Source organism: Anopheles moucheti, chromosome 2, assembly GCF_943734755.1.
Source record: "Anopheles moucheti chromosome 2, idAnoMoucSN_F20_07, whole genome shotgun sequence".
In the NCBI taxonomy this organism is placed as follows: domain Eukaryota; kingdom Metazoa; phylum Arthropoda; class Insecta; order Diptera; family Culicidae; genus Anopheles; species Anopheles moucheti.
In genome coordinates this window covers 86,815,820-86,831,514 of record NC_069140.1, presented here as the reverse complement: position 1 = coordinate 86,831,514, position 15,695 = coordinate 86,815,820, and the positions used below count along the sequence as shown (strand labels likewise).

At 42.4% G+C, this 15,695-nt stretch overlaps 1 protein-coding gene across 1 annotated transcript in view; it reads right to left on the bottom strand.

Moving 5' to 3' along the window:
- LOC128299027 (uncharacterized) overlaps window positions 1-15,695 on the bottom strand; it is a 69,675-nt gene that overhangs the window by 25,192 nt on the left and 28,788 nt on the right. The gene's annotated exons all lie outside the window — the stretch shown is intronic.

Sequence of the window (15,695 nt, the reverse complement as noted above, 5' to 3'; positions counted from 1 at the left end):
GCACATCAGCGCATCGGCAGGGTTCGGATCAGGTCGAGGAGTGGTTTAGTGCGGTCGCATCGGTTGCTTGACTCGCTTCACGGGTCAAGCTTCATGATGAATCCCACATAACCCATCTCGAGGGGCGGTGTCTAGCCGCGATATGCCCCTCTAGGTGGGTACCTTTTGAAGGTTCCCTCCCCGTTAACAAAAAAAAAAAAAAAAGACCTTTCAAGACCTCCTGGAGAATCGATATCGTCAGTTTAAGGCACCTCTTGAGAAGGTCGACACGTGCCCGATATTACCGCAAGATATTATCTAGGGGTTCCGTAGAACCTGAAGACTTCAGAGGGGTGAAGACTTCGGAGGCTCTGAAATCCCAAGAAGGAAGGGTGCCTTACTTTGCTACGGGGTCTCACAAGCACCGGAAGCATTCTTCGTTTGAGATTGCTCTCCCTTCCAAGGTTCACGTGGCACGTGCGATGGAATTTTGTAGAAGCTTCCCTCCCGTTGGTGGCAGTTAATTGAAATTTTTCCGTAAATTTAAATGCCAATCTGCACATCGCGATGTATCCTTCGTCCTGGTCTCTAAGGGTGCAGCAAACCATATGCGATAGAAATAGTTTTCCTTGGCTGTAGATTAGCTTCAATGATGGCGTAGAGCGGTCGCAAACAGCCGGGCTAACGAGGGTCACGACACGCGGATGATTGATCAATCGATTTGTGTGTGTGTGTGTCCCTTAACGTTCGTTTCTTCGTGTAATATTGGGGATATTCAAATTGAACTGTAAATTATAGCGCGTGCGCTGTGTCAGTTCCCGGTAGCCGAGAGCCGTTAATATTCACTGGAATGTTCTACAAAGGGAAAATATCGCCCCGCATACGTAGACTGTTGAAAATGATTCATTAAAGAAATTTCTCCTAACAAGACAGAAAAAGGGAAATTTTAATTTCTCGCTCATTACTTATCCACTTCTGATGGAAGTGCCGGGACGAGTTTGACGACATCTCATTTACCGATCCCCACAAGGACACGTAACGAATCGCTGTTGAGATTTAAAATTTTCGCCCTCACTGCTGGTCCGTGGCACGAGAAGTGTGTCAAAACTCCTAAACAAAGAGTATGGCTCAATTTCGGAACTCCAATCCTAAGGACTACGGCAACAATAGGTGCAAAATGGTGACGCAGAACGACGCCTAATACGATTAACGCCGAGTGCTGCGAATGGGATTAAGCCCAGCCCGGTCCACGGTGGCACGTCCGTTGATCCGAAAGCCGCTCTTTGGCTCTTTTTCCCTCTTTACCCAACAGCAGGATTTGCCCTTCGCGACCAGCCCGGATCGTTGCGTAAAACGGTCCCGAAGTTCTTGAGGTCTGCCTTGCGAGGTCACAATATCTCGCAACGCAACTGACCCTTGACGGTGAGTGGGGAATGGCATATTGAACCTTGAACCGGAGTCTTGTAGCAATGGAACAAAAAAAAAAAGGCTCTAAAACAACGATCAACACTACCGGGCCACATTTGCTGCGCCGAATGTAACGAGCGTATCGGAAGGATAATGAGGTCCGAAGACACTGAGACCCAAAGATTATGTTGTGTGTCGGTAGTAGAGCACACAAAAACACACCGCAAAGCAACAAGAAGCTCTGGAGGACCTTCGGCAGAAGGACCCAATGTGTTGGATGAGCGATAAATCTTTACCTCGCGCGTTTTTCCGTGGGCCCCGTGGTAAGGACGTAACACGTGCGCCTAATCCTATTAAAACCGTGAGCGTTGCGTATAAATAGACGCAGCTAAAGGAACTGGCTACATTTGCCAAACGAGTTCGCGCTAAATGGTTTTCCCGGTTTTGGTCGATCGTGAACTAATTCATTATCGCGTCGCGCGTGTTTTAATGTTTTGTTTTTAAGAAAACATATTTTCCCTTTGTAGGAACTTGAGTCAGACCAACGCCGATGATCGGTGGCACCACATTATGGGCAAATCGATCAAAAACGGCACAGCCGAAGGCCGCACAGCTGACACACTTGGTGGCGCTTTCCACCTTTTTTTTCGGTAATGAATCAATTTCGCTTTGGTCCGAACCTTTACCTTTCTGCGGTAATTTCGGGATGCGTCGCTGGATTGCAGCTTGGCAGGGTTGCGGAGTGCAGAAAACGGAGAGCCTAAAAACCAGCACCACACGGATCGTGCAGCACCAGCACCATTGCATCGTGGGTGAGTGAATATTTTGTTCTGTTTTTGATGTTTTTTTTCTCCCCTTTTCTTTGCTTCATTTATTCCCGTGGCTCGAATGAGAAACGATTCGAACGATCCATCTGTTGAGGACCCATTCTGGAGGACGATTTGCACTCTTTCCCTTTGCTTGTGGGCTGCTGCACACGTTTTAACGAACAATTTACTGTACAGCCTAGGCTGCTTCTGTATGAGTCAGTCGTTCTGCTCAAGGGAAAACTCTGCTGAAGTGACCTCACCAGCATGAATAAATAAATATGATCGATGATCGATGAGGATGATGATGATGTTTTGTCCAAGGGACAGAACGAATTGCGAGTCGAGAGTGTGGTCCAACCAATCAACACCTTTCATGGGCCGTGGCCGTTCGGAAAAAGGGTTGTGTTTTGTCTGTTTGCTCAACACGAATCGCACCATTTTGGGTGCCGTGAAACGAGGTTTCATGGTTTTGTAAGAAATCGAGCAGAAAGGAAACGAAAGGAACAACCGTTTCAACCCACATACACAAGGTGCAGTTTATGAAGGGATTGAAGTGATTGCACTCGAGCAATGGCTATCGTTTTTGCACCTTTCGATTCTGGTTCAAATAGGGAGTTTTGTCGTGGTTTTTTTTTGTTCGCATCTGCAACAGTTAAAATTCTGTGTCATGTTGGTGCTTAAATAATTCTTTTCAATATTGATTTACAGAAAAAAGGTGTTCCGTCTGGTTGAATGCGAGGACATAAGGAGTATCGATCGAAAAGGATTGATTGTAGCAATTAACAAAACGAAGCGCATATGGTAATAATTTGGGATTTATGACAAATTGCTTTCCCTGGACTAGTTACTTAATAGTAACATATTTGATTGTTTTAATGAAGACCCAAACAACTCCGTTCTAATGAAGAACAATTATTAACAACTCCGTATTTAAATAAACTTCACACTTTTAAAGATGTTTAATACGTTGTTAAAACCAACCAGTGACTTTGTTATATTACAGTGCGTCGCAATACTTTAGGCTTACTTCCATCTTATTTTTAAGTACAGCAAGTACTTTAAAATATACTTTTTGTATATATTTTATTGAAGTATATTTTTTGATTCATTGATCGAATAGTGGAGATTAGTAGTTGTTGTTATAACCAACATGAAAAATAGTCCTTTTCCATTACCGAAAAGAAAAAATGCATCGAAAAAATATTATTTTCAGTCAATAATTTTACACCAAGATAATATTCGAATAGATTTTCAATGTTTTGTATAGTCTTCTTTATTTATGATCCCTTTTAGAAGTCTTTGAATTTGAATTTTGTGGTTTAAAGTGCAAATTAAAGCTCTGATCGTTAAAAACTGCAGTTGTATATTCAATTGCATTCCTCGTTTTTTGTATTTTAAAGATTATTTTAATTTTGTCTATTTTTTTAGTTTTGAAATAAGTCTTGCAATAATAGCAACTAGTACTGTTTATTATTTATCATAAACATGTTTTTTCAAATATTCTTGATAGAATTAACCTCGTTTTCGATTTTAACTCAATTAACATCCAAAACCATGTCCAAAACACAGTATGCAACTACGATGGTCAACCATGCAGTCCCTACAATCCACAATCCGTTCTGCAACCTTTGTGCATTCCCTCCCGTGTCCATTTTACAGCCCTGTCAAAGCAATTTTGAGAGCGAAGAAGCAAAAAAAAAAGCGACAGAAAACGGCTTTGCGTTTGTTTGCGACGCAAACGAGGCGCGCCGTTATAAAAATCCCAACCAACCGCCAGCTGTCCGAACGATCCAGGACCGTGCCGACCGTGGCTAGGGGATGCGAGAAGGGAGGCTAGAAAGGGAGAAATAACACGGAAGATGAAAACCAAAAATCGGACACCCGATCGGATGTGTCGTTGTTGTTGCTGCTGGTGGCTGTGACCAGGATCGTTTTTTTTCTCTCTCTCTCTCACTCTCTCTTTTTCGCTCTAAATGATCCTTGCCGTACCGGACGGTTTTATGTCTTGCCAAGCGGTTGTAAGGATCACCCGCGGGAGAACCGGGGACGGAACAACAACCGCAACAACCGGGGGCGAACACATTCTGCACAGGCGGGCAAGAATCGGCCGCTAGTGCAGCCGGTTGAATTTATATATTCTCTTTTTTTTAAAGGTTCAATTTCCGATCATGCGTCTTCCATCTTACTCGCGCGTTAATAGTGCCTTCTTTTTTGTGTCGAACCAGCACACACCCTGGTACCAATGCAGGGGCGCACGCACCCTCAAGGGACCGGGAAGCTGCGCTGGAAACTCGACCGAACGGTCGAAAAAAAAAGGTCGTTCCCGGTTTTCTCCAAACCTCGGGTGACATATTTTATGCCGTTTTGTTGTATGCACATCACACATCGCATGACTGCCACGGCTGCGTGTGTGTGTGTTTGTTTTCGGCGCACATGTGCCACCGCTCATCGCGATCCGCACCCGTCAATAGTGTGGTGCCGCGTGCCATCGGTTTTATTTATAGAAAAACACTGCGGAGGAAAACTGCGGGGAACGCCACAAGGCACAAGGAAGGAAGGAATTGAAGAATCTCCTTCCTTGTGCTTCCCTTTACGGTGCGGAGTTTTTCCGGGCCCGCGCGGTAAAAGAACCATCCTCGCCATCAGGATGCCGAAGGCTACTACTGTTTCGCTCATTAAACCCAATAAGCGGGAGTCAATGAGGATGCGCCGTTTGGTGCTTGAGTTCCGACACAGGCTACGACGTAGGGGCGCAAAGGATCCCGATCGCGACGAGGCGGCATGCGAGAGCGAGTGGGTGTGAAATTAGTTTCGACATTTCCTTATTATTTTTTTCCCACTTCTAAGAAAACCCCGTTCCGGCGCGATCCTTTCGGTATCCGAGGTATTTGTTCATCTGTGGCCCTTTTTTCCGTTCGTTTAGAACGTGCGCGTGTGGAAGATCGTCGCCGTCTAGCTCCGGTGTATGGGCTGGGTGCCTGGTAAAATGAATGTCTTTGGCTAATGAGGTGAAGTGTAAGGATTTGTCGAAAGATCGTCCAAACGCCAGATGGACCAAACGGTGGATTGAATTACCAACGGTCTTGTGCGTATGTTCAGCCCTGCGCAGCGAAACTGGATTTTTATATCATCGATCATCGACACGAGTCGATCGCTGAAATGCTCCCATTTGCTGTTTACATTGATTTCTGTCGTCTGGCGAGCAGCATAATGGTTTTATGGTTTTATGGATGCTTGGAAATGGACTTGGACTCGTTCTCTCCAGGCTGCACACAATCATTTAAACTGCACGGCTACCTCACGGGAACATTCCTGCTAAAGTTAATGTGTCGCCATCATATTTTGGTGGCCATTTTGCAAACTTTACCCACTGCGGGAAGGGTTCGTATTTTCAACGCGAAAGGGTTACCTGTAAACAGGCTCGAGGTTCTACTCGCACACCCCTGTGCAACAATAAAACACGATTTAACTTGTTGATTTCTGTGCTCCGTAACGCCCCTTTTCCCAAAGAAATAGGAAAACACGAAAAAAACACACCAGGGGCACGAGAAGTTAATAAAAACCTCACGTCACAAATACTGAGCATCAAAAGTCAAACAAATTAACGCGTCAGCTCCTCGTTAAACTAGGGGAAGACCTCCAAAAAAAAAAGACTACCCTTGTATAAAAAAAACCTTAAATAATCAATAACAAATAAACACACACTGTGTTGCACTTGCTGCACTTAGCCGGAGTTTTTTTTTCCCTTGCTCAATATGTTAGCTCAAATTACGATCCCCTTTTTTATGCTCGGCACGTGAAGGGTGTGGTGTATGTATATATAAAAAACCTCCCTCTCACGAACCCCTCTATGGATGCATTTCAAACAATCCGTGGCCAATAAAAGGTTGCTTAAACTAGAAAAAAAACTGTACGCTGGGAACTTATTAACCCTCATTTGAACTTTGGGCTTGATCTGGTGCTTGCGTCAGCTTGATCTGTGGCTCGTGCGATAGAGGGTTTGGATACGTTTTTTTTTACTTTCTATTTGATCGAACGATCATACGTCACGTGGTAAAATGACACCGGGAGCAACAAAATCACTCCTATAGATGGTTGATTTTTTTAAACTACTTGCTACGTGCTGCATGAAAATTTACTTAAGAAAAAAATTATATACAAATCATCGTTTTCAGCCCTCCACGCGTATTCACAGCGCTGGGGTCGAACGAGGCGTATCGAGATGAGGTTTTTGAGGTTAAGCCCGAGGGATCTTTTCGCTCTAAAAACTAGGGGATTATGTTTTTTTTGTTGTTGTTGTAGTTATGGTCGCTTTTTTTGTGTTCCCTTTTTTTCGCTTTACTTCCGATGCACATGCACACGCCTCACGATTACGGATATAGGCGTGCATTTTTTTTTTTGGTTTGGGATTTTCATCGCGTAGAGGTATTTCTCCTTCATGTGGTTTGCAATGTTCAGCATTGAAAACTTATAGGAAGAAATTGGATCGTTTTTTTTTATGAATGAGAACTTATGTGGGGTGCTCGATGCTCTTTGTTATATCTCTTTTTTTTCCTTCATCGCTATTCAAAGGGAATGTGGCGAGGAAATGAATTGTTGGAACCGTGGTTGAAAATTGAGATGCACATGTGCAACGGAAAGGTGCACTAATGAGGTGGAATGGAACCTGCGCAAGTGGTGCTCTTTTGCAAACTAAGGCATTCCATTTTTTGCGCATTCTAGAAAGAAGCATATTCTTGGGAATTCTTGAGGTCTTCTTCTAGGGAAATGTGTGAGATACCTTATACTTCTGCATTGAAAATAATAATTCTGACATCTTTTCTTCTAATAAAACTATTGCATTTTGATTCTTCATGAAGAGCAGTTAAATTCTACCCCAGGCTGGTTACAAGAACTCTTTTTAGTGCAAGTATGAGTCCAAAAATGAGAGTAGTCTTTACAGATGGTTTGATTACCTTACGATGCTACATATTACGATTTAACGATCCAACGATCTAACACATTACGATCACACAGAGGACCTGTTGTGAAATCCTAGTATTAATAAGCTTGCTTTTAAAAACAAAGTGCAAATATTCAACGTGGGTTTGAAGTCATTTCTAGTGTTCTTCAATCACTGGAGATCAGTATCATCAAACCATTTAAGGCCTGTTTGGAGAAGTGTGGTCTAATTGAATCCAAGGAGCAATTCTAATTTGAACCTTTCTGGAAGCCGTAGCACGCCCATTATTCCAGAACTCTACGAGTAGATCTTCACGATAGTTGACTGTGTCTAAACCCAAGTTTGTCGAAAGACTTTCAAGAACCCGACGCCGATATCAGACCAACAAGGAGGTTGCCATTGAAGATCGTCTTTGAAACCCCCTTTTTGAAGCGTAGGTTCATAGGATTGAGACTATTGAAGAGACCAGCAATGATGATGGGTCCACGTCATACGCCAGAAAAATCAAGAAACTTGAAGTTGGGAATCATTTGAAGTTATGTGTAGTAAAGCAGTAGTAGTATTGTCTAGTACCTCCCCAAGAAAGCGATTGTTTGTGTTGACAAATCGACTAACCTCCAAAGTTGTTCGTCTGCTGCTGATTAAAAGGTTTGCTGATAGGTTAGGATATCTTCTGACACTAAGCAAATAAATATTGTTCAATGACAGTTACAAGCGGATTAAGGGAACCTTTTCCTGCTCAAATCACTGTAAATTTCGTATCAACAACCATACCCATTTAACGCGATCACGATCATAAAACGAAGGATTTCTCGTGTTAATTTCCGGTATCCATTTCCACGATCTCGCAGGACGTGCCATTTACAGATTTGTTTGTATCGAGGAAAAGGACTCTAAAAATTTCATCCTGTTGCAACTATAAGTTTTATTACCATTCCGGTTGTTTGTGCCGGTAAAAAAAGGTGTCGTAAAAAAAATTGCTCTTTTGTTATGCTTTTTAGTAAGCAAAAAAAACGGACACGAAGGTGTTTGGTTTGCAGTTTTTTTCCCTTTCACCCGGGAACAATTATGGGTCTGATTGTGGCACACATTTTGTATGTTTTCTTCCCCCTATTCTCCTACGCCTATTGTTCGCACAAGCGTTTGGACATTGTTTCGGAACTCTTTTCACTGCATGTGTGTCTTCTTCAAAAAACCAGTTTTAGCAATAAATAAAGCGGCAAAAGAGAATCGAAAAAAAAATCCACAATTAGGTGGAAGTAAGCTGGAAAGATGATCTATAAATAATCGACCATCTTCAACGCTTACAAGCTTGACCCCACAGCCGTCCTTGGACGTCTGGTCAGCAGTTGCGCAGAATGGCAAGCTGAATCAACTGTCTAGTTTTGTGTTTTTTGTTTTGTTTTCGCTCCCTGAAGATCCGGGTTTTTCTGCTCATCCAAACATGGACTCGTGCATGGACGGGACAAGATACGCATGAGCTCGTACCGGGTTGTGCTGTGCAGTTGCACCGGGTATCATCATGGGCCGCCGGCAGAACACAACAGGACATCGGGACACCGTTCCTCGATCATACACGCGCCCGGTCATTGATTGTCAACGGCGTTTAAAGGGACCCGAACCGTCCGGCTTTTTCGATCGATCAATGCGCACCAAAGCTGGACCGAAACGAAACGCACAACTGCACATTTTTCAGCTGGCACTGTTGGCGCGCGGATGCTGTTTTGTGTTGTTTGTCTACACGACAAGGACGACAAAACCAACCAATTGCATGAGTTCAAACGGACAATCCTGCGCAAAGCACAGCTCATGTTCTGTTAAACTTTACAGTTACAGTTACACTTTCTTTCTCAAACGTAACCAAAACCCCTTTCGCTTTTTCTCCGGCCTGCCACTGCGATCGGTGTCACTAATTTCCGTTCCATCCCGAAAGTGAAAGACAAAAAACAAATCATCAGACAGTGCTAATCCTTTCCCGCAGACAGTTTTATCCTTGCACCGACAGGATCATGACAGGCAGATGGGCGTAATTTTCATCGTACCAAGGTCACCGCGTGACAACGGCGACGATGCTACTGGAAAAACGGAACGTAATGTGTGTTAAAAATTATATTCAGATATTCACCCACAACGGCACCGAAGGCCACTGCTGCAAGAAGCTGGAAAAAAGGGAGACCCTTGGTTGGACTACCCCTAGGGGATGTTCGATTTTTACGATCCCTTACCTTGAGACACACCAATCCTTTCCGTCCACCTAATCCCATCTAATCACCTCGTTTTACCTCGATCCAAAAAGGATGCTGGTTCATCCCGATCGGAATCACCCCCACACACACCCAAACCCACGTGAATTCGGTTGGGTGTAAAACAGAAAAAATAAATAAATAAAATAAAACAGTTAATTCCTGGTTGCAGTGCCGTCTCGTTTAACCGAAGTGGGCGTCAGTGTCACATTGAAAGTCGACATTAAACGTCTCTTTTTTGCCATTCCTTTCATGCATGCTAATGCCGTTACGGGGCTGACCAGATTGTGCGTTGGGAATCCGGTAGTAGGGAAGGCTTCACCCGGGCTTCGTTAACGGTGGAATGGTTAAGGTGTCTCCACACCGTCGGAAAACAAACAAAACCTAACCTGTAGGTAATGAATATGTGAAGGCAGTAAAAAAATTTACCTATGGGTATGCAATAACGTTTGGCACCCTTCCCAATCTGGGTACCAAAAACGATCTCTACCTATTGTTTTTTTTTTTTGCAATGAGCATGTCCATCAAATCAATTGGCCGAATTATTGGGAAAATGGTAAAATTGAGACTGACGGTAACCCGGATACCTGCAAATTCTGTGCTAACTGTGGTAACTCCTCCACAGTGCGATGACTTTTGGGCCGGTACTGAACTTGGCTACATCGTTTTATTGCACCAGTTGTTGACTTTTAGAAAACGTTGACTATGACTTTAAGGGTGCAAAAAATAAAAGAGTTTGTTTCACGGCAGGGTACAGCGCAAGGAGTGCACCATGAAAGGAAAGCTGCCCCTAATAGGTTTCCATTGAATGTGTAGTTGAATGTTTATTAGCGCCCGGTTTGGATACGTGTGGGACGCTGCAATACGGGGAGAAAGACTTCAATGCTGCGTGAGGACAGTTGTGTTGGGGATTTATGTCATATGTACTTAATTTTTAAAAGCATCACTTTAGAGCAGTTTATTTGTAATATTTTAAATTATATTTACTACATTGAAGAGCATGTTTCGTACATCCTCAGTAGTTTGTGAAAAAAATAATGTAAATCTATTAAATCCCTTAATTAAATCTTCTAAATTACAGTGGTGACAAATGAAACAAAACAATCGTGTAATTAGCTTACTTTTTCAAATATTTCTGACAATCGGACCATAAGAATTCATTGGATCATATTCATTAGATCTTATTGCCAAATTTCAACACGAAATTTTCCAAAAATAACACTACATTTTAATATTATAAACATAAATTTCAATATAAAAAATTTACTCCAATTTTCGAAATAATTGTGAAAATATCAATGATCTATGTACTTCGTAACGTAGAAAGCAGAAATCGATCCCTGAATACTGAATATTAACGATATTATAAACGGAATTCGAGTTACGCGTAATGTTTAATGTTTAATGTTCACGCATTATTCGCGTAACTTCAAGTTCATTTAAATGATTTAATAAATGACTGGAAAAGATCCCGAAAAAATCATACAAATTTTTCCAAAATACAACTTGGCAAAAGTTTCCATAAGTTTTGGGTCTTCATACTTCGCTTTATTGTTTTTTTGTTAATTGAAATTTTCTAAAAGAATTTCTAGAGTTTTGAATTTTGAAGAATTTCTCAGAGTTAAATAAAGCAGTTGCAGTTATTTTGGACAACTGTTAGTGAAACTTTCTAATTTCATATGATCAATTTGAATTTAACCATTGAGTTTATCAAAAATCTGTAGACAATTATATTTCTACTTGTATCCTATCATAAAATGCTGAAATACAGGGTAGTCTTATTTTATGGGCTGGCACTGTAACAGTAGTTAAGGTAAAATTTAGTTTGGAAAATGTAAAAAAAATCGAAACAACAACCATCTCATCTAATTCACTCTTATCATCATCTAATCTAAAATCATCAAATCATCTAAAAAAATATCCTTCAATAGTTGCAATCCCAATCGTTTAGTATCCTCTGAATTTGCTGTCATTAATGTTACAGTTTACAAAATAAAAATCTTCCCTTGCATTCTAACTCATCACCCTCCATTTGTGTTGCCATCGAATGAAAGAAAGCAACCAACAGCAAATATTACTTCCACTGGACCACCACCAACGCATCACCGTTCCGGAACACGGGAAGGACACATGTGATCGCATCCAGCTGTGTTTATGTATCCTTTCACGGTCCTTTCTCCGATTGCAACCCGTTCCACAGCCACTCACCTCATGTCGCAGCCAAACGGACTCTGTACGATCAAGCACGCGTCCTCTGTTTGGACACTGCAACGTTGCGCGTTGGAGAGCAGTTTTCCGCTGTGCCGTCCTCCTTGAAAGATGGGCCCAAAACCATTTTCCACCACATTACCGAAACGGCTGAAAGGTTTCATGCCCACTCCTGACAGTGAGCGTGTGCTAAGAAATCATCTTCAAGTAGCAAATGGAAGCGTAATTTGAGCCGAATATGCATCGAATGTAGAGCGAGCGCCCGCGCCTGCACCTCAGGCTGCTGCAGCTTTTACTTCTTTTGGGCTTTAATTTTACATTCATGCATAAAGCATTGCTGTACGGGCGAGGGTGTTTTCTAACCTTTCTTCGATTTTCTCTTCCGTTGCCTTACTTCCGCAAGGAAAGAATTGTTTTGCTACGTTTGCGTGCGTGGATAGGGAAAATTGTGCTGCCAGCAAAATAATGACGGATGGATGGTTTTGTTATATCCCCGGTGTTACGATGTCTTCCCGTTCTGGTGCCTCCCTCTCAAGAGTATTCGTCTTTCAATGCCAATTCATTGATTTGAGGCACGAAAAAAAAAACGGAAATAATCGTCAAAGCAGTGTAAAGAACGATTGTACCAGACATGCAATTTTGTGCGTCTTTTTCCCCCAATTGTTCACCTTCCATTCGCCTGCGCTTTAATGCAACAATGTACATTATTATGACGTTCATGCTTCTTGCATAGCACAAAAAAAAGAAGAATTCCGGTCGGATTTCGTCTTGCAAGCCCCCGAACGCTCCGAAAAACGAGAGTCCTTCACCTTTACCGTAAGGACAACACACGAGCCAAACACACACGAAACGGCAAAGACAGCCAACACAAACGGGCAACCCGCAGCGACCCGGAGAGGAGTTTGGGTCAGCTTAGTAACCGAAGATGCTCAATTTCAAAGACATTATGACCCCGGTCACCTTTCACCCAGGGGGAATGGGCGAAAAGATCATTACTCTTCGGACGTGGAAAAGGGAATTGCGCAAACGTTCCTTATATTCCGCTTCCAAACATTCTGCGCACGAGTCACCCTAAAACATCTTGCCAGTAATGTTGGCGTTTTTTTTTTTGCGCAAAAGCCCACCTTTGCGGATGGAAGAATGGATGGTTTCGTCCTTAAAACGCCACCAAGGCCACCGAGAGGAGCCGAGATCGGTTTCCCGATCTTGATCGAGCAATGTGTGCCGCACAATAGCGATCTAATTTATCGAGCGAGTGGCTCGTGGCTGACTTTTTGATAGCCGATCCGATGTTGCCGTAATGTTTTGAGTTTTTTTCCTGTTTCCATAGTGTTCAGTTATGCTCGAGAGCTGTTTAGGTACGGTTGCCGCCACCGTTTATGATTAATGATCGCGATCGTTGCCGGCTGGTTTGTGTGTTTGTTTTGTTGAATGAATAGACAGGCGGAGTCGGTTTCCTTTCCAGAAAGTTGCGTGTTTTTTCTTCTCTCATAACACTCCATCTTCTATTTAGCTAATTGAAACTATGAATTTTGTGCGGTTTTCATGCACTCGAAGAGTGAAAATCCATGACCGGCTTGTTTGGTTGAAAGGAACCATTTGTTCACTGCGTTGCCCACAATCAACAGCGGCTATTTGTTGCATATTTGTCATGCGTGGCGAAGGTGAGCGAATCGAAACCATGACTTGCAGCGAATGACTCGCCGAAAAAGTTCCTGCGGTACGGGCCAACTGGATAGGTTTAGTCCTTTTAAATAGTGTTTAAATGCGTTTTCAGCGAAGGGCATATGCTATCACTATGGCGACAAAGGGGTTTCTGGTCAGAACTTACGCTTTAAAACAATATATTCTTCGGAATAATATCTCTGTTAAAGACATATTAAAACTAATTAAATTTTAAGGGAAATAAACTCTCAGGAGCTTGAATAAAAAAAAGCGAGTTTTAATTCTATGCGACGAAAATCTAAATTCAACATCAAAACAGTAAAAATATTTTTTTAAAAAAGTTACTTGAACCTAGCTCTTGTAAAGCTGGATTTAACAATCTACAGTTGATTTTACAAATGGCGGATTTAACATTTAATTACATTGGTTTAACTTACATAGCAGCGTAAATTATGTTTGCAAAAATCAGCTCATTGATCAATCTATAAAATAGTTCTTGACAATTTCATGTAAATTGTGTAAATATAAATTAGCAAATTTTAATATTTTAATCACAAATCTTCGTGCAATCCCGGGTACGGAATTATTGAGATTACTTTTTGGGCCGAATTTCAATGTTGGTTGATGTTATGATATGACTTTTCTTACAAGTTTTTTCCACAAACTTTCAGTTTTGGTAACATATATTGTCCGAATGTGAAATATTCTGTTTCTACTGCAACTCTTCAAATTGTTTTAAAGATTATTTAATATATCTGGTTAGATACCTTTATGGCACGATGCTTTTTCAATAATTACAATTAATAATTACAACTGTAATTTAAGCTAAAACTAAACTTAAAATTTAACGCAACAATTATCTCTCAATTACATTTTAAAAAATGTTCGAGTAATCTCTTAAAATGACTAATTTAGCTTAATTGCATACATTCGGGGGTTTTTCCTTAGATGTCCTTAGATGAATTATTTTAATAATTTTTAATGGTCATAGGGTTACATACAGACTTTAACACGTTTTAAGCAATGTTAGTTGATTTATTAAATGTTTTAATCGCTCAATAAATTCGGTTCTTTTTCATCTACTTTGACTCTACTCGTACAAAAAAAATCCGTTCGATACAACCTCGCCATATGAAAGCACCGTCCAATGCACAAGCGTAACAACAAATCGCGCCACCGGATGAATACAATCGTAATTACAAAGCTTACGAAAGAAATCGAGTCCGAAATCAGATTACACAGCGGCTAACGTGCAGGATTAGGTGACCCTTCGATTGTGTTCGGCGATCGGAAGCGCCATTACACACGTTTCATTTGGCGCCATTCGACGAACCGGCCACGTCGCCGAAATCGTTCCATTGCCTTAACCGTTACGGACCGCTGACCAATCAATCGCATTTCACACGCACCCATAATGCGAGTTGACCAACAGTTTTCTGTGCGCTCTAGCGCTCGGTATGGGTTCTTTAATCCCGTCCTACCCCGTGTGTGAATGATTGCAATTGTAATAATAAAATTTTTCAAGACGATTTTACTCTCAGTTTACGGGGCCAGAAAGGAACCTCGCCTGTGCCCTCGTTTTTCGTGGAACGACCGCTGGACCGAATGATGTAACCGAAAGCGCGCCGTTCGGAAATGGCAGAATTCAATGGACAGTCGTTTGATAAATGGTACCATTGAGCCAATGCTTTGCGAAGAAAACATACTTTTCCACACAGTTTTTCCAATGTCCGTAACCCCGTTTCGCAATTACCTTGCCCCGATGATTCCCTTCCGGGACGGGGGGGTTTTTCCTTTGTTCCGGCTCGCACCGGATTGTAAAAATTCGAATATTATTTGAACCGATTTTTCAAACCGATTTCCCCGCTCAAAGGGAAACCAAAACTGTCATCGAAAGGTTATTTATTTGCATGTTTTCATTGCGAACTCGGTCACCCCGATCTTCGGCCGATCAAGCGACGCGCATCCCTTTCCCCCGGGGTCGACACGTTTAATGGTCCGAGTCGGTACGGGGCCTATTGTTTTCGGGCCTGACCTAACGACCCTTCGTGGTGCCGGCGTGGTGACCGGCTGGGTGACCTTACTGCCCCCTTCTTTCCGGCCCCTTTCGCCCAAGCTCCGGATGAAAAACTTTAAAACCAAGCCCTGTTTTGTCTGTGCTGCATCATTTCCCATGGTTTCACTGGGGGATATCTTTTCCCTTTCGGCTGCTGCTCTAAAAACCGGCCGAAAAAAGGCTTTTAACGGTCAACGAGGGCAGGCGAGCGAATGCGCTTGACCCCTCGTGAGTTTTCGCGCGCGCAACCCCGACCCCGGGCGCAGAACGGTTTCGCAAGATCGTGTACGTAATTGTGACGAATCCGGTTGCAACCTTTCGAAGGATTTGGTGACCTTTTTTTTCGGCTATTGCTGACCCCTGAGGAAGCGGAGAGTTAAGAGGAT